The sequence below is a fragment of the Pan paniscus genome, chromosome 7 (genome assembly GCF_029289425.2).
Source record: "Pan paniscus chromosome 7, NHGRI_mPanPan1-v2.0_pri, whole genome shotgun sequence".
NCBI classification, from domain to species: domain Eukaryota; kingdom Metazoa; phylum Chordata; class Mammalia; order Primates; family Hominidae; genus Pan; species Pan paniscus.
In genome coordinates, this window is record NC_073256.2 from 19,631,204 (window position 1) to 19,657,793 (window position 26,590).

Consider the following 26,590-nt stretch of genomic DNA (forward strand, 5'->3'; position numbering starts at 1 on the left):
TTGTTCATATGATTTACCAATTGCATTGGACAACACAGCTCATGTTCTAACAGGGAATATGTGTCCATTTACTTGACATGGAAATAGGCCTCTCAAATTTGTTTATGTCATTATTCTGCAAGCTTCATAGAGCAAATAAAATTTCCCAACTGACTTATAGAAATATTATTGCCAAATTGACGTCCAACATAATACATATATGCTATATAGGACCCTATATTAATTCTGATTTTATTTTCCTTTGTGTTAGAATCTCAAATTTTGATGTCTGTCTCATAAGTAAAATGTGTGTATCTTGTTAAGCATTTTCAAATTTTCTCCTTTTGAGATTGGAATATCAAATACTCCATCAACAAATACCATCTGTTGTCGCCCCTGTCTCAGTCTTTTGTAAATTCTGTCCCAGTGTTTCTGTAGAGTTCTTACACATAAAACCAGTGAATGGAAAATGCTCATGTAGAGAGAGACCTGGCTGCTTTTCCATGAAACAGGAGTCAATGCTAAGGGTGGGGATTTTTGGATGTGGAGGTTCCATTCCTCCAACCAGAAGAGCAAACGAGTGTAGGGAACCCTTCTCTAAGCGAAGAACTATCTGCCCTGTGGACTTCGGGGGTTGGGAGAACCATTTATGTTATCATAAGTAATTTTTGAAATATCTACTCATTAATCAACTAATTGGTTTTATTGTAATTGGTAAACCTATGTAATTGTTCTATTCATCAACATGTAGGTCTCCAACTCCAAGCTTCTCTTCCTGAAGCACAGCAGTCTATCCACCTGCCTTGTACCTCTGGTCCAAGAAAGCCACCTAAGGCAAATCTGAGCTGGGACAGAGGCTAGAATTCTTGCACCACCTCTCTGTGAAGGGAGAGCTACTCAACAAGCTGCATTTAAGCAGCATCGTCTCTTGGCCTGGACAGAGAATGATATGCATTATTGAATTGCAGCGGTGACCTGACTTCACAAAAAATAAACACTACAGACTGCCAGGAGCACAGGGCTGGGCACAGTTAGTGCGCCATAGAAGCCTGAGTATTCAGAAGCATTATAAAAACCTAAGAACGACTCATATGCACTTCTATGATTTTTAAGAATTTTAATAGAGCTTGCTTGGCAATTAAAATATACACGTGAGCAAGATTAAATAGTAGCCATTTCTGCACTGGTTTTCCTGTCAATGGTAACAAAAAGCCTACCAAAGAGCCATAAGGAAATGGCCAACCTCCTCTCAGAATGACAGAAGAATAATAAGGGAATGATCCAAGTGAAGAAAAAAAGTGAGCAAAGAAATGCATGAAAACAAACAGGATAGCTTTCTGAAATCTCTGAAGTAATTTTGAGTTGAAAAATTCAGAATGATTCAAGCCTGTGCTTTGCAATCATTCAAATGGCTGTATCATTTCCTTAAGAAGGCTGCATAGCTCATGGACTAATGAGGATCTAACTTTGTGTTCAAGCATAAAGACATTTATTCCTGCTTTTCCCACCTTTTTAATATGAGACAAGACAATAAGATGAAAACAGTAACTATAATACTTGTTGCAAGCTAAATACTAATGCAAGAATAATTATTGTTACTACTTTTATATGTAGGTGATTTGAGATTTTTCTCTTAACTTGCAGATGTGTATATCTTCATGTTGCTTCCATCTTTCCTCAAGCTTTATTTTCGTAGTACTCAAAAATGGTAAGAGACTCAATATGCACATAGTCATCAGAATGTCTCAGATCGCACGCCTTAGATTGCTCCACACCAAGAACCATGTGGAGTGGAAAGAGATCTTCCTTAAGTGTAAAAAGATACCAGATTGATACTTAAGATCTCGGTTATATCAGGCAAGACGCCGAAACTTCTCTGAGTCACAGATCCTCTCTTCTCTGTAATCAGGTCACTGTGATATTCAGGTCATGTCATGGAAGCAAAAACATTCTTACAAATATAAAGGATTATTATGCAGACTCCAGTTCAAATTGAGGCAAATATGAATAGGCTAGGAACATGTGCCAGTATAATCCAATCCACTTAAGAATCCGTGAGTCAGAGAAACTTTATCCAAATAGTTAAATAGCTCCAAAGAGGTGCATTTCTCCCCATAAAGCAAACCTAGATTTTTCTTCTTCAGTGTTTTGATAGAAAATCAAAGTAAAAATCTCATACTACGTAGTAAGACAGTACAGGGAATGCACTTTTCTCATATTTCATGCACATTCTTCATGAATTATGAAATATCTTAGAGCACAACACAAAGACAACTTAAAGCATCATTGAAATTCCCTAGTAATCAGGACTCTTTCTACAGAGTCTCATGCAGCCCTTCATATTCAGAAAAATAGGGAAGTTTACTTCACCTAATGGGAATTTTGAAAGGAAATGATGACTCTGATTCCTTTGAAGAGCCCTATTCATTTTGGTTGAATTCCAAGCAAAATGGATGTTCTTGTGTTGTAAGTGATGTTACCTTTCCTAACACTCTATATTGATGTTACAACTCTCTAGCAACTGGGTACGTGTAACTAAATAAAAGCCAACAAACTCAGATCAGAAAAGCTGAGCCTGTCCCCACGGCCTCCACATGCTTCTGCTCTAGCCCAGAGGCGTGGGCGTCTTCAGCTGTAAAATGTGTGTAATCACATTTGCTTGCCTGCTTCAGGTATTTTTAAATAATCTAATTGAATAAAGCTTCCCAGAGAATACTATGTAAAATAAAGTTCCTCTGTAATGCAATGACTTCTGATGTCATCACTACTATGGGAATTATTACATTCCCTCTTTCCCTTTTCTATTCTCTTCCTTTCTTTTCGGGTTCAGTAAAAAATTACCAGAACATTCACATGCTTCCTATCTTCCCTTTTTGGAAGTTACTTCTGGAAGTTACTTCTGGAAGTCACTGTACCACTTGCTAACTAGAGGATCCGATTATGGGTCTTGCTGTCTTACGACACCAGATACCACTGAAGCCTTGCCCACTGCAAGTTACTGAAATCTAGATTTATGTTTAGAGAGGAGAAAAATGTGTTCATTGCTTTATTTGACCTCAACTGGCCTAGTTTGATGATTTTTTTAAAAAGATAATCTATATGCCTTTAAGAGGATTCAAAAAAATGTAAACTCAGTTTACGTGGATTGTAACCGGATGGAGATGTTTCTCATTTACCTGGGCCACAGGATAACTAGGCAGTTATCCCACCTGTGACTTAAACTATGTGCAGGAAAAATAGGTTAAGATTACAATTTTAGCAATTCATAGAAAACAAAAAAAGATACTTGAGATACTTTGTTCACAGTATTTATTTAAAATATAATTAGCCACATACAATGTTATCTCTCCTATATGTAAGCTTTCATAAGAATGATTCACTATTTTTATATATAATACAGTTTTTAACCTCTGGCTATGGCAATCAAACCTTTTTAGGAAACATTCCTTGGTTTGATGAAACCATATGTATTTTGTCCCTTCTGTAATTTTCTCCATCAGATTGTCTTTTTCATAATATCTTATGTTAATTTGAGAAGTGCACTGTGTACCTTCTGAGACTAATATTTTGTTTTGATAATTTATTCTAACTTTGCCTCTGATGATCCCATCTAGCAACCATTTGGGAAATCCAGTAATTAATTGTATTTCACAATTTCCAGTTCTCATTCCATCACTGTGTCTGTGAAATGCATTTTTGCCACTCTGTCCACTAAATTTATTTTAAGTGATGTCTCGATAGAGCATGAATATACTGGTGTCAAACTGAAGCTACTGGATGCTTTATGCAGCAATTGCTGGTTCCTGTCAGATCTGTTTAAGCCTAGGTTCTTATTAGGTTTAATCCAAATGTCTAAACTCTTTAATTGCCTAATTCTTATGCTTGTATTTTCCAATGTTGAAACTCTTGGAATTAAAAACAATTATTTTTTCCAGATTTTAGTTCTGTGATGACTTAGTTTTTAAAATGTATTACAATTACACTCTACAATTATGAATTTGAAAAAAAAATCAAAGTAGTTCATTAAGTTTTCTTACTTTTCAGCTACATAACCTTAGTTTCCTCACTCACTAGTAAAATGGGGTACTTACGGCAACCAAGGATTCCATAGAATAATGCATATAAACTCACTCGCAATGTACCTCATCTATACTGAAGGCTCAGTTAGTCCTAGCCCTCGTAGTATATGAGCCCAGTACACACAGCAAAGATGGGCATTTGCCCACTCAAACATACATCAACCCCCTACTACACATAGCCTTTAGAAAGAATAGCAATAATCACAACACTGACATATAAACAAGTAATTCTCTATGATGAGAATTAATATGATGCAATATAGATACTACAGAAGTGAAATGAGTTGAAAAACTTAGCCAGTGTGGTGGTGGTGGCAGTGTGTGCACACATGTCTCATGGAGTGGTGAGTAGGGGAGAAAAAGAAAGCTTGCAGAGGTTGAAGATAAATTAGGCTTGAGAGAATAAAAGGAAGGCTTAATATTGAACTTTGAGAGAGAAATACTCTTACCAAGAGAAGAAAGAGGAAAGAGCATTCTAACCAGAGAATATAGCACAAATCTAAGTGCACACATACACACCCATGAATGAACTTACACACAAGTATGGACACACACATATACAACCATGGACACACACATACATGCACACACATAAACATCCATGCACCCACACATGCACACATACTTGCACATACACAAATAAATATCCATACACACACACACACACACTCTCCCTCTCACACATACATGTAAGGAAATGGGGAAAAACAATTGATGCCTATATATATTTTTGGACAAAGTAGTTTAATTCATTCTCTACCTATAACATCTAATGTTATAGATTAGCCAAGAAAGAGGGCTAGAGATCTCAACAAGAATATACATGAAATACACAAGTTTTTCTTGGGTACATATCAATTGAAATAATACTTTGTGTTATTTGGTTGGGAGGTAGATAGTGGATGAAAGTCTGAATGAAAGTTTTAATTTAATGTGAAAAATGATTAAGTCCCTGAGACCTCTAAGCTAACACGTGGTTCCGGGTAGAAAAATTGTGTAATTAAGGAAGAATATTTTTCTTGTTTAAAGAAATAGAATGGTTTTTAAACAGAGTAGTCCCAATTAAAATATTTTGGAAATACAAGAAAGTTCTATTAATAATTACACCACGGAAACAGTCTCAAACAAAACAGTCTTTGAATTTCAAAGGAATTAGTTGATGAAGTCTGTGTATGTGTGCGAACACACCCAATAGAAGGAATCTCATAACGAAAGTGACAATTTCTGCGTACACATTTCTATCCGCTGAAATAACTGCTGACATCATGGAATTACTTGGAATAACACTGCTGGAACTTGTCACTCAAAGACAAAAGCTAACAAGAGTAATAATTAGTATTTTAATGCACTCGGAGGAAATGACCAGGTATATAGCCTATATTTAAGAAACAATCTGTATCTCCAAGTGAAATGTCACTGTAATAGAATGTGGCCACAGGGTAATGGGCTGTTACTGCTACACAAATGCTAATGTAAAGCCAAGACATTTCTGGGGAATCAAAGTAGAAGCAATCAAATAATCTCTTTTGAAAGTGAGTGAACCTGAATGCACTGCCATGTTTATGACACTTAGGTTTTTATCCTTTTTGAAGTCAAGCTTCTCTGCAGTTTATTCTCTCCCATTTTAAATTTTGCATACATTTATAAGTTGATGAACAACACAAATCAAGGTAATTTTAGATTTCAATATTTTCTACCTGAAAAAGTGGGATAAATGTGACTTATATGACATTTTTGAAGAGATGTAATCAATATGCAAAATACTGCACGTTTAATATACATACTTGGAGGCATTTGAAATATGCACACATCCATGACACAATCACCCCACTCAAGGATATAAACAACTATTAGCTGTCAGTGTTTTATCCTGCACAGACCTTTTCTTGTGTGTGGTAAGAACACTGACCTTGAGATTTATTCTCTTCAGTTATTCAGCATATAATGCAGTGATAGTGACTCTAGGCACAGTGTAGACCAGCAGTTTTCTAGAACTTACTCAGTTTGCATGATTGAAACTTTATACCTCTTGAAAGATCTCCCGATTTTTCCTTCCCCTGGCTCCTGGTAACCACAATTCCACTCTCTGCTTATATGTGTGTGGCTGTCTTAGATACTTCATACAAGTGGGATCGAAAAGCACAGAAAACAAAAGAAAAAGAGACATGTGAGACTCCCTCAGACTAAAAAACTTCTGCACAGCAAAGAAAACAATCAATCCAGCGAAAAGGCAACCTACAGAATGGGAGAAGAGATTTGTAAACCATGTACCTGGTAAGGGGTTAATATCTGAGATATAGAGATATACATGAAGCTTCTACAAATCAAATGCAAAAAAAAAAAAAAAAAAAAAAGAAAGAAATCCCACAATCCAATTAAGAAATGGGCAAAAGACTTGAATAGACATTTCTCTGAAGAGATACAATTGTCCAATAAGCACATGAAAAGGTGCTGAACGTCACTGCGAACCAAGAAAATGCAGATCAAAAAACAGGGAGCTATCACCTTACATCTTTGAGGATGACTAATTTTTTTTTAAAAAAAGAACAAGTGTTGGGGAGGATGTGGAGAAATTAGAACCCTTTTGCACTGTCCACTGAACATGAAACAGCACAGCCATTGTGGAAAACAATATGGAGTTTCCTCAAAAAATTAAAAATTGAATTACCACATGATTCAGAAATGTCAGTTCTCGGTATATATCTAACAGAATTCAAATCAGGATCTTGTAGAGATATGAGTACCCCAGTGTTCATTGTTGCCTTATTCACAATTGTCAAGACATGAAAGCAACCTAAATATCCATTGACAGATGAACATATAAAGAAAATGTGACATATACTCTCATATGTATATGTATGTGTGTATACGTGTGTGTGTATATATATATATAATACATATATAATTACAGCTTTTTCCACTTTTTAAAAGACGCAATCCTGCATATGCAACAGCGTGGATGAGCCTGGAGAGCATTGCGCTAACTGAAATAAGCTAGTCACAGAAGCAGGGATATTTTTAGTTTCTTTGATTTTGCTTTATGTTGTTTTTATTTATTTATACAAATTCATGGGGTACATGAAAATTTTGTTACATGTCTATAATGTGTAGTGACCAAGTTAGCGTAGTTGGGATGTCCACCTCAAACAACTGATGGCAGAGCAAAAAGGAGATAACTTGGGAGAAATTGCTGCAGGCACTTGCACCTCACTCTCATGTGTAGCTTTGCTTCCCACTCATTCTAAGCTCCTTTCCCTTCACTCTACCTTTCGTGACCCTCATGCCCCATAGCCCAACTGGAGAGACAGTTCTGTTTTAAACATAGGAGCTGACTCTGCTATATGGAAGTACAGGCTTAATATACTTTTGCCAAATCTTACGACTCTATGACCTTTATGTTATTAGTGCCAGCTGACAGATGAGAAAAACTAGATTTAGAGTGTTTAACTTGCCTCAAAATCTGAGCACTTATCCAGTGCCAGCTTAGTACTCACCCTTGAGTATCAGTTTGTGCTCGCTACATGTTGAATATGACAGTAAGAAATCAAATTGCTTGGCTATCTTCCATGGACCACATTTATGTTTATATCCACCCATTGCTAATAGACAAAGAACAAGGAAAAAAATTAAATCCGTGTTCTGGCAATGCCCTTGTCCTCAGGTGTGAAGCAGAATCAATCAGCTACAATAATTAAAACAAAGAAAAGAGGTATACTAGCAAAGTTTTCGTTGCCATGCAATATAACTGAAAAACTTAGAATGTATTTGCTTTTATTATTTTTCACAGGTATTTTTGTAATCCATATAAATTTAAGGACTAATATGTACTTCATTACTCATGTTTGAAGCAGAAAGACCAGAATGGTTTTCATTTTATCTTAACCCTAAGGCTAGAAGAGCACACTAAGACACACAAAGCCCAGCGGCTGCTCAAGTTACCTTCCTCGACTTCAAAGCTGTCTGGATGAAGAGAAAAGCTCGACAGAAACTCTTTTCTTTGCAGAAACCTCTTCAGCAAGTCAAAATAAAGTGCACTTAAGATGAACTGAATATTTTTCAAAATATTCTAAAATTTTCCACCAAGTTTCTTGGGAACACTTTTTCAAACAAGGCTTTATTTATCAATGAAAATACAGCCTGCATTTTCTTCGAGGAGCTTGTGTCTCAGAAACATTGAATAGGTAAGTCTTTAGGAATTCCCAGCTTCTCGAAATGCTTACTCTGATTTAGTGAAAAACATCCATTGAGTAGGTTTTAATTATCTGTAGATCTAAAAAGAATGAGTTTTACTCCACTGTTATTTTCCCCCAAAGGATTTCATTAAAGATTGAAAATCAGCTCCTGCTTAAACCCCTGGAAAATTTTTACTGTAATCTACAGGTACAGCCTGTTTAAATTCTTAGTTTACTTGCCCTTTACTATTTTAATCTTTCTCGTCCTCAAGCAACTGCTTGAAATACAATGAAGAATGTCAAATCCAATATTCATTCATGAGTTTCAAAAGTATGCTGACTAAAACTTAGAATTTTAATCATCACATAATAAACTTTATATTGCAAAATGCATGTTATATATTTAAGCCAGCTACAATCAAAAGAAGCGTAGTGGGATTTTTTTTTGTATGAGTCAAATGTTCTTCAGTCTTTTTTGACAAAGGTATACAAAGTTGATTTTCCATCACTACAGCTTATCCCACGAGGAAATTCACTTCCATCCCATGAATACAGAGCTCATTTAAGTGTTTTCAAAGCAGCACTGTTGTCACTTAATATTCTACATGCTAAGCCAATATTATATGAAAAGATATGTTCTATGCGCTTAGCACTTTTGTTAACTTCAATGAAAATTATGTCAACAAATGTGCTGACTTTTCTTATAGCCACAAGAAAATAAGGTAGCATAAGCCCAATTGTCGACCTGAATATGGAAGAACACAATGACTTTGCTGTAGTTATTTGATGACATGATCATGCAAAGCAGGGGAGTTGACACATAATCTTCTCTCAGCCAAATTCAGGGAGCTTCTGCTGTTTTCTGAGTGTCTTGGGTAAGATCCCAAAGCACCTACTGGTCCTTTATTGCCTGAGCCATCCTGTGCCTCCTGTGCTCTTTCACAAACTCCAGACTGTTGTGCCTACCACCTTTTCATCAAAACCTCTCATCTGGAATCCCTTTCTTTAAAACTGAGAACGTTACTCGGCATGGGGTTGGCAATATACGTTGACCAGAGCCCAGGTGTGTAAAAGTCAACGTGGCATGATTTAAAATCCTAACGCTACTACGTTTACCATTTGGAGGTATATTACCTACGGTCCTCATGCCTCAGTTTCCTTACCCTTAAAATGAGATGAGGCCAGAAGTACTGTTGTGAAGAATTGCAGATTGTAGCTCGATACTGCCCAGAGAACCTTCATCAGAATAATCATGGTATGCGTTCCACCTCCTCATCCCTATACTTAATGTATTCATAAAGGTTGATTAACCATCCCCAAACCACAGAGCTAGTAATTCCTGTAATAGTAACCCGACACCTGATGATTTATCAAAACGGCACTGATTATTATTATTAGAGATATATTATGATATTGAAAATTAATGATAACTTAATAGGTTACCTTTCTCCACTAACATTTTGCATTTAACAAAGAGGTGGCTAATGGTTAAAATATCTGTTTCACTCCTTTTGGTTTATGACTGATCCTGCCTGTTCCAATTCCAAAGCCAATGTAAATTCTCCCTTCAATCTTCTAATAAAGATTGCTCAAGTTGTTGAGATGAGAATTTTAAAACATTAACAACCATTTTAATATTTGTTTTTCAGTTAGAGTTTGACAATATTTAGTCATAAGCTTTATCCCATCAAACCATTATATTAATCTATGTTTTCATTTAACCTACATTACATGTCTATACTGGGCAACACTCTGCTAAAAGCTAACAAGGTAGAGATACAAAGATGACTTAGTCATACCTTTTACTGCTGAACATCTCAACTCAGCAGTAGAAATTAACATTTAAGGCCAGGTGCAGTGGCTAATACCTGTAATCTCAGCATTTTACCAGGCTGAGGCAGGAGGATCTCTTGAGCCCAGGAGTTCAAGAGCAGTCTGGGCAACATGGCAACCTCATCTTTATAGAAAATTTACATAATTAGCTGGGCACAGTGGTCATGCCTGTGGTCCCAAGTACTCAGGAGGCTGAGGAGGGGGGATCGCTTAAATCCAGGATGTGGTGGCTTCAGTGATATCTTTGCACCTCTGCACTCCAGCTTGGATGGCAGAGTGAGACCCTGTCTCAAAAAAAAAAAAAAAAAAGAAACTCACATTTATGCAGCTGTTTCACACCCACCCAGTTAATGGTCTGAAGAACAGCAAGAAGCAGTCAGTGATCGCTTTACCTTGGGGACAAGGGGCTGGTCAGAGTGGTACAAAATTTACTTTGAATGAGTCCTTATAGGTAATGCCACCATTGCCCTGTTTAGAGGCCTTCTGATGTACAAAGAAAACACACACAAAAATTTTGCTTACAAACATATCGGACAGCTTGTCTTTCCATGCTCTTGTGAGGAACTGCCTGTCCTTCTCTAAGGCACTGATCACAAGGACTTATACCTGTGCATGTCCTGCCTAGCCCAGGGATACCCAGGTACTGAAGAGCTACATTCTGGGAAACTCAGTTCTGCAAAGGCCCTGAATCACTCCTGAGAAATCTGACAGTACAAGAAGAGTCTTGTTTACAGCAATGGGATTGTGAAACAGACAAAGTGCTTCTAATTTGCAGCCTCACCTCAACCCTATGCCACAGCACCCAAATGAATTCAAGCTTGGTAAAGAAAGGAACCATGAGGTTTCTATTTCCTTTCTTTTTCCTACATTTCTCACTGCCAGCATCTACCAAGATTTGACACATTAGAGATAATTGATGGCTGTGAAAAAATAACACTTATCTGTAAAATAATTGACAATAACGGAACTTGTATGTTTGGAGGAATATTTACGGTATCAGATAATGACTTAGGATCTATCTTTTTGCTAGATTCTCATCACAGAAGAATCAAGAAGCTACTGCCTGACAATGGATTACCAGGAGATTGCAGTTTCTGTGTCAAGAGGAGACATCATAAGCCATTAAAAATTAGATAGACAAATACATAGATACAAAGAACAAACTATGACTTGACAGTGGTAGTTTTATATTGCTAAGAGGTCACAGAAAAATCAACTTAATGCATGCCAACTAATGCCAATGGCAACACTGTATTGCAATCTTGTGTCGTTGTATCTTGGCTTAATTGGAACCATTGGACTTTAAGAAATATAAGCATAGGTCATTCCAGAGTCAAGTACAGCCTACTGTGAGGTTAATGTGGAAAGAGCAGGAAAAGAAAAAGAAATCAGGTAAGTGAAGAAATTCTGGGAAAAAAGAAAATCAAGATGATTCCTCTAGAATAGAGTCTAATGAACTTTCAGTGAACTTCCTTATGTTACCCAGAAATTATCTGCTGCCTGAAGAAAAAGGTAGCTCATCAACGAGGCATTTAGAGGCCCTTCATTTTAAGGGCTGCACAGAGCACTTGGTGAATAACACGATCATCTACCCTTTACTTCAACTCCAACCATGCGAAGTCAAAGTGGGAGGGATGTTTTTTCCATTTTACCTATGCCTTAGGAAAAAAGAAACTGTAAAAGCTTCGTTAAATCATCCATTATTCAATGGACAAAGAATCTAGAATCTGAAAAATGCAACTATTGGCAGATGTCCTTTCATTTTCCATACCTGACAAAAAGAGAGGGAGAATTACAAGAGTATATTGTAGGTTTGACTGGGAAATTAGTGCTCCACTGGGAGTCTTTACTTTGGTTCACATCTTCTTCCTAGTGCTTCAGCAATTACTGCAATACCTTATAATTAACATCCTTTTTCTTATGAATAAAACAATGACAAAGGACAAAACTGCTGTCATTTATTGAATATCTACAAATATCCATATGCAGTATGGAGTACTTTCTATGTGCCAAGCATTTTACACTATCATCTTAGAGTTTTGTCAAGATGCTGCTCATTGCATGGTACATTTTTTTTTTTTTTAATGTCAGAAGATAATGTGTCTCCAAGGGATTAAGGAACTCTTACAAAATGTCATGCCAAGGTTTGTTGACTCCACAGCCACTTGGTGATACACTTTCTTTCGCTTTGGAAAGGTCATGGAATGATGATACTCTGATTTTTGTTCATACTTCAATGAAATGGTCAATAAATATTTACTAGACATTCAGAAACACATGCCTGTACCTGGCCTTGGGGTTCTAGTCCAATCCCTACAACTTTAGGGAGATGACTGCAGCAGGTCCCCTTCAGGGACCAGCATCTCCCACCCCCTCCCCTGACACTCACAGACAAAGCACAGTGTGTGACACATCCAGAAGGTGCAAGGTTGAGGATGAAGAGGAAGCAGCTGACACAAGCAGGCACACTCCCCTGAAAGCTGGGACCTTCGAGATTTAAAATTTTTGTCTGGGAGAAAAAGTGAGGGGAACTCCAAATTCCCACTGCACACATAGTCACTTTCAGAAGGAGCTTCCTCCAAGCAATGCCACATGTTACCTTACAATCAAACCAGAACCAACCAAAGCTTCCATCTACCCTTCTCTTCAGGAACCTTTTGTGTCCTGCTCACTGAACTAGCATGTATCTCTGTCTTCCTGGTATTTTAATTACACTCACGTACATCAGCAAACATGCATGGAACACCCTGAGTGTGAGAGGGTTTGGGAGATGAGGGGCTGGGTTTTGGATGAGGACATTAGCCAGTAATGGAAGTTTGTGATTCTAGTTCTTCCTGAGATGTTCAGTCCTTAGGGCACATGAGGAGATGGACAGATTCTTACGGAGATGCAATGCCTGAGTGGTATGCTACAGTGGCAATGAGCTTGACACATGACTGAAAGATACAGTGGACATTGACATCTATTAAGAGCATCAGGAGAAGAGGCGCTGTGGCCAGGGAAAAAATTATAAATTGTTCATGTAAATAAGTAAGGGGACTTCTCTAGGCAGAAGGAACTATGTGAGCTAAAACATGGAGGCATGAGGTATGCAAGGTTTTACAGAAATGATTGGTTGTCTGCTTGTGGTTAAAATTATTACTAGCTGACACTTCGGGATTATAATAAGTGTCAAATATATCTGCTAAATGCTTTAAATATATATTCTCATATTTCTCATAAAGAAAACTCTCAGGTAAATGCAACAAAGATTTCCATTTAATTGTTAAGAAATTAAAGTGGAGAGAGATTACTGATTGGATCAACTCTTAGAACCATTAAAAAGTGGACCCAGAGAGCCGAGACATTCATCCTCAGGGTCAGTCATCTCAAACCCTGTGATAAAAGCAGGTGCATGTGTGTGAGGGCGTGTGAGAACTGCTAGATATCAGAAAGCTCAGAACTAGCTCAAGCACTCTAAGTTTAGTTCCCCTGATTCTAAAAGCTCTTGTCTGATTTCATCAAGGAAATTCCTGGCCTGCCCTGGGCACCATTTCTGATTTAAAATAAATGGACCGACCTTCATCACTTCAATAGCTTACATTAGAACATCTTAGGTGGAAAGTATATACCACTCGCCAATTCTAACTTGGATTTAAATCTGTATTTGAGTTTTCATGTATTCGTCATTCTGAGAGTAAAATTGATATCCACTGTATTAGTCTATTCTCACACTGCTATAAAAAAAAACTATGTGAGACTGGGTAGTTTATAAAGAAAAGGGGATTAATTGACTCACAATTCCACAGGCTGTACAGGAGCATGGCTGGGAGGCTTCAGGAAACTTACAACCATGGCAGAAGGGTGAATGGGAAGCAAGCATGTCTTCATGTGGCAGCAGAAGACAATGGTGAAGGAGGAAGTGCTACACACTTTCAGACAACCAGCTCTCAAGAGAACTCAATGTCATGAGAACAGCAAGAGGAAAATCTGCCCCCATGATCCAATCACCTCTCACTAGGACCCTCCCTCAGCACTGGGGATTACAATTCAACATGAAATTTGGGTGGGGACACAGAGCCAAACCCTATCATCCACTAACTGTTGCTGTTAAGTAGATAAGTCATTATAATAAACTGTGATATTCCAAGTGGAGTACACGATTTTTGAAAGCAAGGACTTTCTCCACTGATACTGTATCTCTGCAACAGAGTGGACAACACTACGTAGAGTGTTGCCTGCACAGCAACAGCTGGATCAATATCTAGTGGAAGGAGGGTGACTCTTCAAACCTATTTAAAGAAACTCCTGATTTACATTGACTTCTATTAGTTATCTTAGGATATGATCCCATGGAAGGATAGATCAGCTGACTAAAAGGGAGACTTCCAATCAATTGCAAGTTGGCTACGTTGGCTAGCTCTGTACTCTAGTGAAGATTGTAAATAACAAACCGTACACGTCACTTGGATTGGTGTTCACCACCCACCTCCTTGATTCCACAGTGGCCCCTGCTAGTCTTCACTATCTTATCACCTTGACGAGTCTCTCACAGGACCCCGTTTTTATAAAAATAGATCCGGGATGCAATATCGTACGTGGCCAGTAGGTGCCACCATTAGCAATATAATTTTACTATTGGACTCCTAGAGATGTTCAAATGAATTCCTTTTGTTTCTTGTTACATAATTGAAGTAAAACAATGTCGAAGTTTTTAAACACCTAATTCATACAGATAAAACAAGGATGTGTTATGTCAGGTTTAAAACTGTAATTTTAGAAGACAATACATATTTGAACGTGGTAAGGAGAGGGAAGAAAAATATGTTTAGAAGGTAGGACATGAAGTATCTACCGAAAATCATTTATGTGCTACATGTTACATACTGGGAACAGAAAAACAGGTAAGATTCACTTCATGGTAAGAACGCATCATCTGTAGGAAGATATACGTTAGGAGAGATATAAGCAATATAGGTCCAAGTCCTAACAATATTATGAAAAAAAAGCAAAGAGGACTGAGTGGGCACATGCCCATGTATTCACGCAACTTTTACGCAGGCAGTGAAGTTCGAGCTGAGTTGTAGGGGATCAACACATGAAGATAAGGGTGAGCTTTCTGAAAACAAGCAATAGAAGGGAAGAACGAAGTAAGACGAGTTCAAAAAGAATGAGAACAACGTGGTCCAGGAAAAAGAATGGCAGAGGAAGTAGCTAGGTAGTGAAAAAGAAGAATGAAAAGGAAAAAAAAAGGCCAGGTGCGGTGGCTCACTCCTGTAATCCCAGCACTTTGGGAGGCCGAGGCGGGCGGATCACGACATCAGGAGATCGAGACCATCCTGGCTAACACGGTGAAATCCTGTCTCTACTAAAAATACAAAAAGTTAGCCGGGCGTGGTGGCGGGCGCCTGTAATCCCAGCTACTCGGGAGGCTGAGGCAGGAGAATGGCGTGAACCTGGGATGCAGAGCTTGCAGTGAGCTGAGATCGCGCCACTGCACTCCAGCCTGGGCGACAGGGCCAGACTCCATCTCAAAAAAAAAAAAAAAAGAAAGAAAGAAAGAAAAGAAAGAAAGAAAAGAAAGAAAGAAAGAAAGAAAAAAGAAAGAAAGAAAGAAAGAAAGAAAGAAAGAAAGAAAGAAAGAAAGAAAGAAAGAAAGAGAAAGAAAGATAGATCACAGTATTGGGGGAACAAATGATGACATTTCTCACATAACAAACAAAAACGTTTGTTCACTGCCCTATAGATATTAGAAACCTGGGAATCATTTATTATTAAGACGGTAACTCTAGACCCAGTGAGCAAGATGGACCCGAGAAGGTTGGAAATGAAGCCAAGGACAATCAATAGGTATTTATTTATTAGCGTCAGAGAGGAGATAAATGATTGAATTGCAACAGTGGCGGTGGGGATACTAAGGAGAGGTTACAATAGAAACATCGTTGGAGATTAGGTTTGAAAAGAGTGGAGACAGGTTGACCATGAGGGTCAATGCAAAGAGGTAATATTCCAGAAAGATTCTGAGGTTAGTAATTTGGGAAGTTGAGCATATGATTTCACCATAAGCAAACATTAAGAGACAAGAGGTAGAACTAGTTATTTTGGAACTAAAGGGAGAGACAGTGGATTTTTATGTTGAATTTGAGATGCCTGTGAAACAATGAGGTACGCAAATCCAGTGGACAGTCAGCAACCTGAGGGTGGTTAAGTTAGCACACAGAGATTTTGGAATTATCCTAACACAAATTTTATCTACATTTTGCATATACATAACCTGAATTGCTCAGGTGATGAAATGAAAGACATCAGTGAGTTTGCATGTAACATTTTTCTTTTATTTGCCACAATGATTGTGGTCAGTATATTTTAGTTCAACATTTACCCAATCTCTCTCAGGTGGTAGACACCATGCTAGGTACTGCAGCTGCAAAAATGAGTAATTCTCAACAGTGTTATATCTCATCAAGTATCCAGACATGGAATTACTTGTACATCAAGCCAACTACTATGGTCACTAAGTGTTGGTTGATTTAAATGCTGCCTCTTTTTCTCTTTTTGGAAATATAAGTACAGATTATAAGTACAAAGGAAGGAAATTTAATTTATATTTTGAGAATTAATTAGGTACCTTCTAAATGTAAAATATCCTACCAGATTCTAACTAGGATGTGAAAAATAAATAGAGATGGTTTCTGCCTTCAAACGAGTTCACAGTTTAGAATATTGGACATCCACAAGTAATGCAAGAAAAGATCAACTGTCAGAGCTTCAGCTTTCCAATTTTAAATATAGGTTTTATAAGGCTACTTTAAAACTGGGGTTATTTAAATTGTTACTTGTGAATTGATTCAGGCATTCATTTACCTTGAGGTATTAGATAGGTTAATTAACTACCATGACTCAATTTTCAAATTATAACATGAAGACTAATTTTCACTACCTTCTTCCTCTAAGATGTTAATTAATACATTTTAGCAGTGCACCATTTCCATGTCTTATGAAGACTTCTATGTGGAGCCATGCCACATCTTGCTGACTGACACTGCCGCCTCAGCTGGGATTGTTATCACCAGCCAGGGGGAAGAGATTTGTCCAAATTCTCCTTAAGTGCTGTTCCATAGGACTGGCGCTCTTGAATACGGCAGGCAGCTAACATGAATCAAGCATATGCTAATTGTAATAAATAATGAAAATATTTAGACACAGCGAGGTTTGAACTTGAACTTTATGAATAAGTTTTGATTAGTATGCAGTACAAGCTGTATACTCTGCTTTTGTTCTTACTCTTAAAAGGCAGTCAGTACTTAATGATGCTTTGAAATTTTAGTTTTTTGTTCATCTCTTCGCTTCCACCTTTCTATTATGGAGCAAAGAAGTCACAAGGTCTAAACCCCCAGATATCAAAGTACATGTCTCCACAGGAGTCTTGACTCCTGTGTGGACACACTGATGTAATCGGGCCCTGTGTTAGTTTCAGCCAAGAAAAAAAAAAGTAGACACTGTCTCCAAAGAAATGAGCCCAGCGCTTAGAGCCACCTCTCACTCTGTCTGAGTCTATGGTTGCTGCTGTGTAGAGTTCTAATGGGAAACCTCCATGGCTGTTGAAAGGAAACTCTGTAGAATGGATGGCCTTTTTTTGTTGTTAAGAGACCACCCAGAAGACAGGGCTCTGGGACAGAAAGAAGTGGTAATTAATGAGGGCTTCAATAAGTAATCTGATTTCTAATAGATCCAAATAATGTTATGTCTAAATTGAAAAGACACTAACACATGTGGGTGAGGATGGGGAGAAAAGGAAACCATTACATACTATTGGGAAGAATGTAAAGCTATCATATCATCTAGTTGGGCATACACCCCCCAAAAAACGAAATCTACACATCAAGAGATAATCTGCACTTCTAGGTTTGCTGCTGCACTGTTTACAATAGCAGAGATTTGGAAGCAACCTAAGTGTCCATCAACAGATGATAAAGAAAATGTGGTACATAGACACCACGGAGTACTATTCAACCATAAAAAGAATGAGATTCTATCATTTGCAACAACATGGATGCAACTGGAGATCATTGTGTTAACTAAAATAAGCCAGGCACAGAAAGGCAAACACAAAAGTATAGCTTTTTGCAGCTTTCGTTCTTATCTGTGGAATCTAAAGATCAAAACAATTAAGCTCATGAACATAGAGAATACAAGGATGGTTACCAGAGGCTGGGAAGGACAGTAGAGAGTTGCTGGGGAGGTAGGGATAGTTAACAGGTACAAAAAAAAGTTAGAATAAATAAAATCTACTATTTGATATCACAATACGGTGACTACAGTCAGTAATAACCGTACATTTAAAAATAACAAAGAGTATAATTACATTGTTCGTAACTCAAAGGATAAATGCAGGCTGGGATGGATATATCGTTCCCCATGATGCACTTATTTGATATAGCATGCCTATATCAAAACATTTCATGTACCCCATAAATATATACACCTAATGTGTACCCCAAAATTAAAAAAAAATAAAAATAAACTAAAAGACAGATATAGACACAATCTAGCAATGTTCACTGAGGCATTGCCTGTGAAGCCAGCAGCGGGCAGCAGGTCCATTCTCTCTGTTCTATGGGCCCAGGAGCTACCTGCAGGCAAGGCAGTGTGAATGGGTGACCAGGAAGGTATATAGTGGATTTGCTGGTAATAAAAATTAGTGAGAATAAAGAAAAACAGTAAAACTTTTTTTAAAGCATGGGGGAAATATAGCTATCTGCTACTTGTGGAAGTTAGCTTGTGTGCAGTGTTCTCCCCGCTCTTCAATCCTTTGAGATCTCCTTAGGGGTTTGTTCTGGGTTTTATTCACTTACTGACTGAGCAAGTAGTGTCAAAGTGTCAGAAGATGTCAGTCACTGTGCTAACGTAAGTGTTCATGGAAATAAAATTAACAGGGTAGCTTTGCCTCAAAGACTATGCAATCAATTATTGAAGATAGAAAAATAAATAGAAGATTGCAACCTGATATTTGTTCTATGGTAATTAAGCATAGCTCAAACCAGAGGGAGGGGAAACAAGAAACTCTCCTGATGAAGATACTTCAAACAAATGTGATTCTGTCTCATAACTTTCCCTTGATGGGGCAAAGCATTTACTCCGCTTTTACCTGCTTACACCTGGGTGGGGGTGCATGTTGAGGATATATTCATAAACAATCAGTTTGTGCTTTGGCAAATGGAAACATGCTATTGCAAAACAGTAGCTCTATTGCAGACGTGGAGGTGGGATGAGAAGCATTTATAAGAGACCTTTATTTGTAGCAGAGACTTGCGCAAGCCTCCCTTATTTCATGCCATCGGCTCAAATGAAGACTAACAAGGAAGCAGACCTCCCACCCAGAGTTTGGTCGGAACCGACAGACACTGGCTCCCAAACCAACTGCTTCCATGTGAATGTGACACTTCTTGTTTCTCTTGCTCTATCTCCAGTAGCAATCTTTTGTTCTACTGCCCAGAACTTAAGCTCTAAAGTTTACATTAACTTACTTTATGAAAGACAAATTTGACAAATTCAGCAATTCATAATTTTTTTAAACAATTACTTCTACCTATTTTGCCTCCTTAACATTCAGACTTGTGGTTTTGCCAGTATAACTTTTTGGAATTGGTTTTTTGCCTGTCTGCTTTGTATTTTTGACCTGGTATTTTACTCCTCTGAGTCAGTTTCCCACCTCAAACTCCACGACTTCTTCAAAAGCTGTGTGTCGTAACTAAAACCATTCTTCTTTCCCTTCATCAAGTTCCAAGAAGGAAGCTCTGTCATGAGTCACTCTGAATATGCAAACTTCCTTTTAATAAAACCACCTAACTTCAGTCTCCCAATTATCTAGTCATTCATTCATTCATCTATTTGTTTATAGCAGACAGAAAGGACAAGAAATAAGATAGCATATGCAATGAATGCATACAACCAAGCAAATATATTTCATAATTATGTCAAAGTATCACATCAAAGTTAGCTCAACACTTTACACATTTTACTTTGTATTTCTACTTCTGAAAAAAAGTTGCTAGACATTTAGAATGACATTTGCACTGAAAAATCCTAATTCAGCTAAGAATTGTGATTTTTTCTGGGGCTCTGGGAGCAATTTCTTTTTCCACAATGGACCACTAAAATGAACAACGTTCGGCCCAAGAGATGAAATAACATAGTTATTTTCTGTTTAATACTTCACGTAACAAGAACTTGTTCCTCACACATGGTTGGGCATGAAACTAAGACATCAGATTTCAGAATTCTCACTTCTCATGAAGTCAAAGATAAGTACAATTTTGGTAATAACTATACAAAGTTTAATAGCCTCGAATTTTAAAAACCTTCCACAGAAAAGCATAAACAACAGATTTAGACCTTTTGAATTAAATATCCTTAAAAATCATCTTAGTAAACTTGATGTTTGCATGCTAGAATGTATATCTTTCAATTCTTAGTACTAGCTATTCTGAGGAACAACTAACCTCCTGCGCGTCTCCTCAATACAACTCTACAACAGAGACCCTGAGACCAAAAGCCTTCAGTGTTTGCAAGTGTAAAACAGGAATGTGGAACTTACAAGTGCTTTCTGTCCCGCATGCACAAAAGCCTGGTTTGGGGTTCACAGCTATGGCTTTCCTCGGTGGACTGCATGCATAGGCTTGAGAAGAACCTACCTGTCCACTCAGACTCCACGGAGGCACTTGCCAGCTGTGGACTCTTTAAGGCTGTTATGCACATCGCCTGCACCTGCGTCGTGGCCCACCCTCATGCAGATCACCTGCACCTGCGTCGTGGCCCCTCCACTCATCCCTGATCATGGTCTATGAGTCTTTCCTCTGCCACCATCACATCGCCAGCTGATAGCCCTTTCAGGTAAAATATTCCTGCTTTAAGATGTTTTGCTACTGTTACTCTTCCACCTTCTATTCAGCACAGCTGTTAACTGTTATCTGTAATGCAATGATGATAACTGTATGAAACTAGCCGATTACTTGCTACTAATGTTGAACATATGTCGAAGACATTTTAACCACTTATATGTTGAAGACTATAGTCAGTTCTGAAAACATACGATATAACACGTTAGGTCTTTTGTTTTATTCGATGAAGTAAATTAAGTTATGGTGGTGAGACTTGCTGAAGGAGCAGCTTTCAAAATAAACTTCCCAGAGAAAGAAAATATAAAGAAATAAAACAAATGTAACAAAATATAGCTTAACACAGCAGAATTACATTACCGAATGAGCATTGCTATACTTTCTGAGTGACGTGTCCCAAAAAAGGTGCCTCTTATTACTCAGTGCCTGCAAGAGACAACTTTTTTATCTTGTGAAGACCACTGGTTTTCAGTTTCTCTTTGCCCACTAATAGACAAAACTATTAAAGTGTCCACGTCGTTATGCACAGGGCTTTTATACCAGGTAGGATTAAGTATAGAATCATGAGTAATCATTACCACTATTAATAAAAATACATTCTTGTTATTAAGTGCCTAATATTTGCGTGTCTCAATCAACACCACTACTGTAAAGTGAATGCAAATATCCCTAATCTATACTTTTAAAAAACAAGTGTACTGGGCTAGTCCGATAAGGAGCATGTCCTCTTAACTGAGCGTTTGCCATCAGCCCCCTGGCTCCACCCTGTCAGCACCAACGTTCTTCCTGTATTCTTTCCTGCCTTGAGAAGAGCACCTGTTATAAAGGAGCTTTGTCGACTGCAGAAACAATTGGTATTACAATCTTTATTACTGAATGCATATAAAATAATGGTCAGAGCTTCTCCTCTCCTTGCAAAAGCAAATATTATACATTATGTTGATATATCTAGATAAGAGGGAAACAAGTGCAATGGCATGTTTCACTTCACCAATGCAGCCTTTGGTTATTGATTAGCCTTAAGATTTTTAAACATATTGAAAACAATCATAGACTTATGCTGGTTTTGGAACTACTTTATTCTACAGTTTGGAACCACTGAGCTTCTTGAAGGCACGGACCACACCTTTTCTGCCCTTTTTATTCTAAAAATATAACAAATCCCTACTACATGTTATGTGTTCAGTGTTAAATGAATAAACAAAGAAAGGAAATAGCACTGGACAAGTCACTAAGTTATCTTAAGTAAAATAAAAAGTAATGTGTCATACATAAAACAAAGGTCAAGTACAAACCATGAAACCATTACACTGAAATATAAATAGGAGAGTTAAGAAAATAATCATATAGAAGTTCAGAACCGGTCAGGCGCGGTGGCTCATGCCTGTAATCCCAGCACTTTGGGAGGCTGAGGCAGGCGGATCACCTGAGGTCAGGAGTTGGAGACCAGCCTGACCAAGATGGTGAAACCCTGTCTCTACTAAAAATACAAAAATTAGCTAGGCGTGGTGGCACATGCCTGTAATCCTAGCTACTCGGGAGGCTGAGGCAGGAGAATCGCTTGAACCTGGGAGGTGGAGGTTGCAGTGAGCCGAGATGGCACTGTTGCACTCTAGCCTGGGCAACAAGAGCAAAACTCCGTCTCAAAAAAAAAAAAAAAAAAAAAAAATTCAGAACGGTGGATATAACTGTCCTGAATGCATTTTTTTCTTCCTCTAATTGATAGGGAAACCCTAGAAAAAAGCAATTTTTCTAGGAAGCTGAGAGAGATGCTTTTCAATCAACATGTAAATTTCCTGGACATCACCTATGTGTACCACTCTGTATTAGAGATGTAAAAAGGTGCAAGGCACCAGCCAAACCGCCTTAGAACTTGCAGTATTATTGAAAACATAAGCCAGACACACATGAAAAGAATTGTAGTTGTAAACAGGTGAATTGAGTGTGGGAATTAAGGGAACCAGGGAAGTCAAAGGTTATTTTCATGTAAATATGAATCTTCCAGATGCATTGAATTTTGGCCTTCCATTGGACAAATTATTTACCAGAATTCTACAATGGACTTTTAATATCTGACTTTGGCTTAAATTAAAACTTCTTCTTAGTTTTTATTCCCCTTTTGCAGTCTTTAAAACTTCAAATGCAAGCCCAATTATAGTTATTATGCTCTAAACTACATTTTGGTAATCTTTCATGAGTTGCCAGATGCAACGGATAATTTGAGGAAATGACTTACTAAAAAATGTAGCAAGTGTTCACTTACAGCGAGCACTAAGGGTCACAACGTAGAAGCCATATTCAGCATAGGGCACATGTATCTCTGCTGCAGGGAACCCAGGTGGCTGTGTGCAAAACCACACTCAGCAGTGTTCTTCTCTGTTGGACAGTAGCCTCTAACAGCTCAGGAATTTTAACAAAAACAATTCTTATGAGCTAGATGCTACTAGAACAAAAGAGTTTTTGAATGTTATTTATTATGCTAGCATTGAAAAGCAGAAATTAATAGTCACGTTACACATTAATGGTAACAATTTCAAAACAGTGTGTCACTTTGTCAAAGTAGCGTAGCTCTTAAATCTTTTTTCAACGCTTAAAGTCTTATCAGTAGAACAATGGAAACGTAGAATTGGAATAAATCTTAAAGGTTATATAATCCTGGATGACCAGTGTATGTGAAAATCAGCAGATTCTCCTTTCCTTTGTGTTCAGAGCTTGTTGAATAGTCATCTAACATGCTACTCCAGGACTCCAAAATCAACTGAGGGAAGTTAAAATAAGAGATGCTAATGTACTCTCTTAAAGCTAAATATAACAAGACTCATTTGTTAGGATGTGCGAATTGAGAGTCGAGGAAGTGAACAAACATGCCCAAGGGTAAACTACCAGTCTTCTTCCTGGGTAGGAACATTCCAAACCACTACATTGATTATAGATGGAACAGGGTGCTTTCCTGCATCTTGTGATTGTAGGGGAATACGATGTCTCCGTGACCAAAAACATCCCATCTATGGCCCAGTACTTGTACCAGTAATTCTACCACCAGAGATTCACTCCTGAGGCTCAAAACTTAGTATCTTATTAAAATATATACCTTAGGGATGATTACGACCTTAAGAACCCTTCATTGTTTTCATGACTTTCCTTACAGTACATTTTGAGAGATTACAACAACAACAACAACAACAACAAAACCGAGAGAGAAATTGTGTGTATAAAGGAAAGTAGCAAAGACGAATCGATCTAACTCCCCTATTTCTGCACCTCCAAGTCTTCACCATCATAAAGGCCCAATCCAAAGGTGCTGTCCAATTCCAGGAAACATTTCCATTGTCCAAGCCAGGAGTTCTGTTTTCTATGGACCTAGGCAATTCTGCCTGAATCTTATTAAATGAATTTCACTGTAATTATTTTAGTATGTGTTTTATCTACTCTTCCAGAATATATTATTCTGTTTTACACAGTGCCTATCACAGTGCAGTGAGGTTGTGCATAAGAGGTCTCTGGAAGGTATCTGTTGAATGAACAAACTGATACAAAGTAAAATAGAATCAGTGGAAGCACTGGAGAGCTGAACCCTGAATTTGGAGTCAACTGCAATTTAACAAAGCCTTACCTACCACACCCAGTGAGCTCTTTTCTGGGTGCACAGGAGTTAGTTCAGAAGCTAAGGTAGAGAAAGCTGTAACGGAAAGTGTGTTTCTCATGAATCAGCAGGAAAAATGAGATTGTGAGACATTTGAGAAGGATGCTCTCAGCCTGTAGACTACGGTCACTGCATGCATGTTAAATGCCTCAGCTTTCTATCCTTTAGGGGAAAAATAATGCATGAAGTGTTTGTCTAACAGCTCACACTGGTTTTGATTTACAAATCATATTTTTTCAACCAAATATGAGTCAAGTTCTACTACATGTAGCACTGGAAAAAAAATGTTAGTTGTAGGCACCTGGTAATTTCAACTAGTAAGGTTACATTTCCAACTAAAACTAGCATTTGGGGACTCGGTGTTTTTGTATACCTAAATGTCCTCCAGCATCAGTAGATAGTGCCGTTATTGATACATTTTGGTTTTTTTGCAGAAAAGATCACTGGGAAAAACTCATGCCCTTACCATAGGAAATTAACAGATCTGAATATGGATGCTACAGCTTTCACCCACTCCTTTTATTTTCGATTTTTCTTTACTCAGCATAATGCCATCTTTTTGATCATAACAGCCTCAATCAGCACTCTTGGCTGCGTCAAGGTCAGGACTGCCTCCTGCGACTAGCTCGAGATTCAATAACCAGCCATGAGGGGTGCACAACATTAAATGGACAGAGATTGCTTTTTCTGTAACTCCATTTAATAAGCATCTTTTCTAAAAATCCATGCAAAAAATATAATTTTTTAGGACCAAAAAGAAATAGAATTTACTCATTATTATCTTAGACTCTAAACAACCAATTGTAGTGATAATTATGATTATTTCAAAACCATCTCAGTGATAAGCCTAATTAATTCTCCAGGCAAATTCACTAACTGACAAAAGTTTTCTCATTCACGGGACAATCCAAACCAGCCTTAAAAATTTAAAAAGCTAAGAGATATGCCAGTACTACATCTGTTTAACAGTACCCCCACAGTATACAGAGTATGGTTTTACTTAACTTCGTGTTTCCCAAATAGACACCAGTCAATTTGGCAGCTCATGAACCTTAATAATCAGACCTATAGCATTTTAAAAATCATTTTCACACAATACTTAGCATTTTCCATGCATATTTAGAAATTAAGTTCTACTAAATAATGCAAATACTATCTATTTATCTAATTTTCTTTATTATATATCTGTGTTTTTATTCTCCCCAAAACAGTTTCATTAGTATATAAAAATTATCACTAACAATAATCACCTCTTATGAGAAGCAGAGTATAACACATTATTACACAAATATTTTTAACTACATATTTTGCTTATTGTACTGTTCAGTATTACATTTGATAAAGACACAAGAAAGCCATCAACATTTTTCGATTTAGAAAACGAACACTGTTAATGTGCTGGTTGTTTTCTTGATGTAGACACTAGCTAGCCAGGGGATACATATCCACACCAACACACACCATACATGGGATGATCCTGCTTACAGGTTATATCCATTGCTCTCATCGAGAAACTTGAATCAACCAATAATCAACCAAAATTCTTCAAGTGCAATCAGCAAAACATCTGAACGACAATTCACCAATTTTGAAGTCACGTTCTCCTCAACTATGTTATTTTGGCCACTGTTGAACTTTGACCTACGTGGTTTCTTAGAATTTCTATAGTCAACCAATATTTACTGGATTCCTACCATGTGCCAGGCTCTATTTTAGCAGCTTTGGATTCAGTGTTGAAGAAGCACAGACGGGAAAGAAAGATGTGTACAATTTTGACAAGGTCTAGGAGACAATAGTGTGCTGTTTGCCGAAAGCACAGAGAGGGAGCACTGGCCGGTGCTCAGGGAGCTGCTCAAGGCTCACATGAGTAGTGTCCCAAGGGCGGGTTTTACTAAAGACAATTGATATTCACATCAGAAATTTAAATACGATTTGTAGCTGAATTTTTCCCACTACCTAATGAGGATTTTGTCAGTCACCTTGGCTAACTGAAATGACAAGGTTACG

At 37.7% G+C, this 26,590-nt stretch overlaps 1 protein-coding gene across 2 annotated transcripts in view; it reads right to left on the bottom strand.

The window, feature by feature from the left end:
• Positions 1-26,590, bottom strand: part of CSMD1 (CUB and Sushi multiple domains 1) — a 2,070,470-nt gene that overhangs the window by 1,897,857 nt on the left and 146,023 nt on the right. The gene's annotated exons all lie outside the window — the stretch shown is intronic.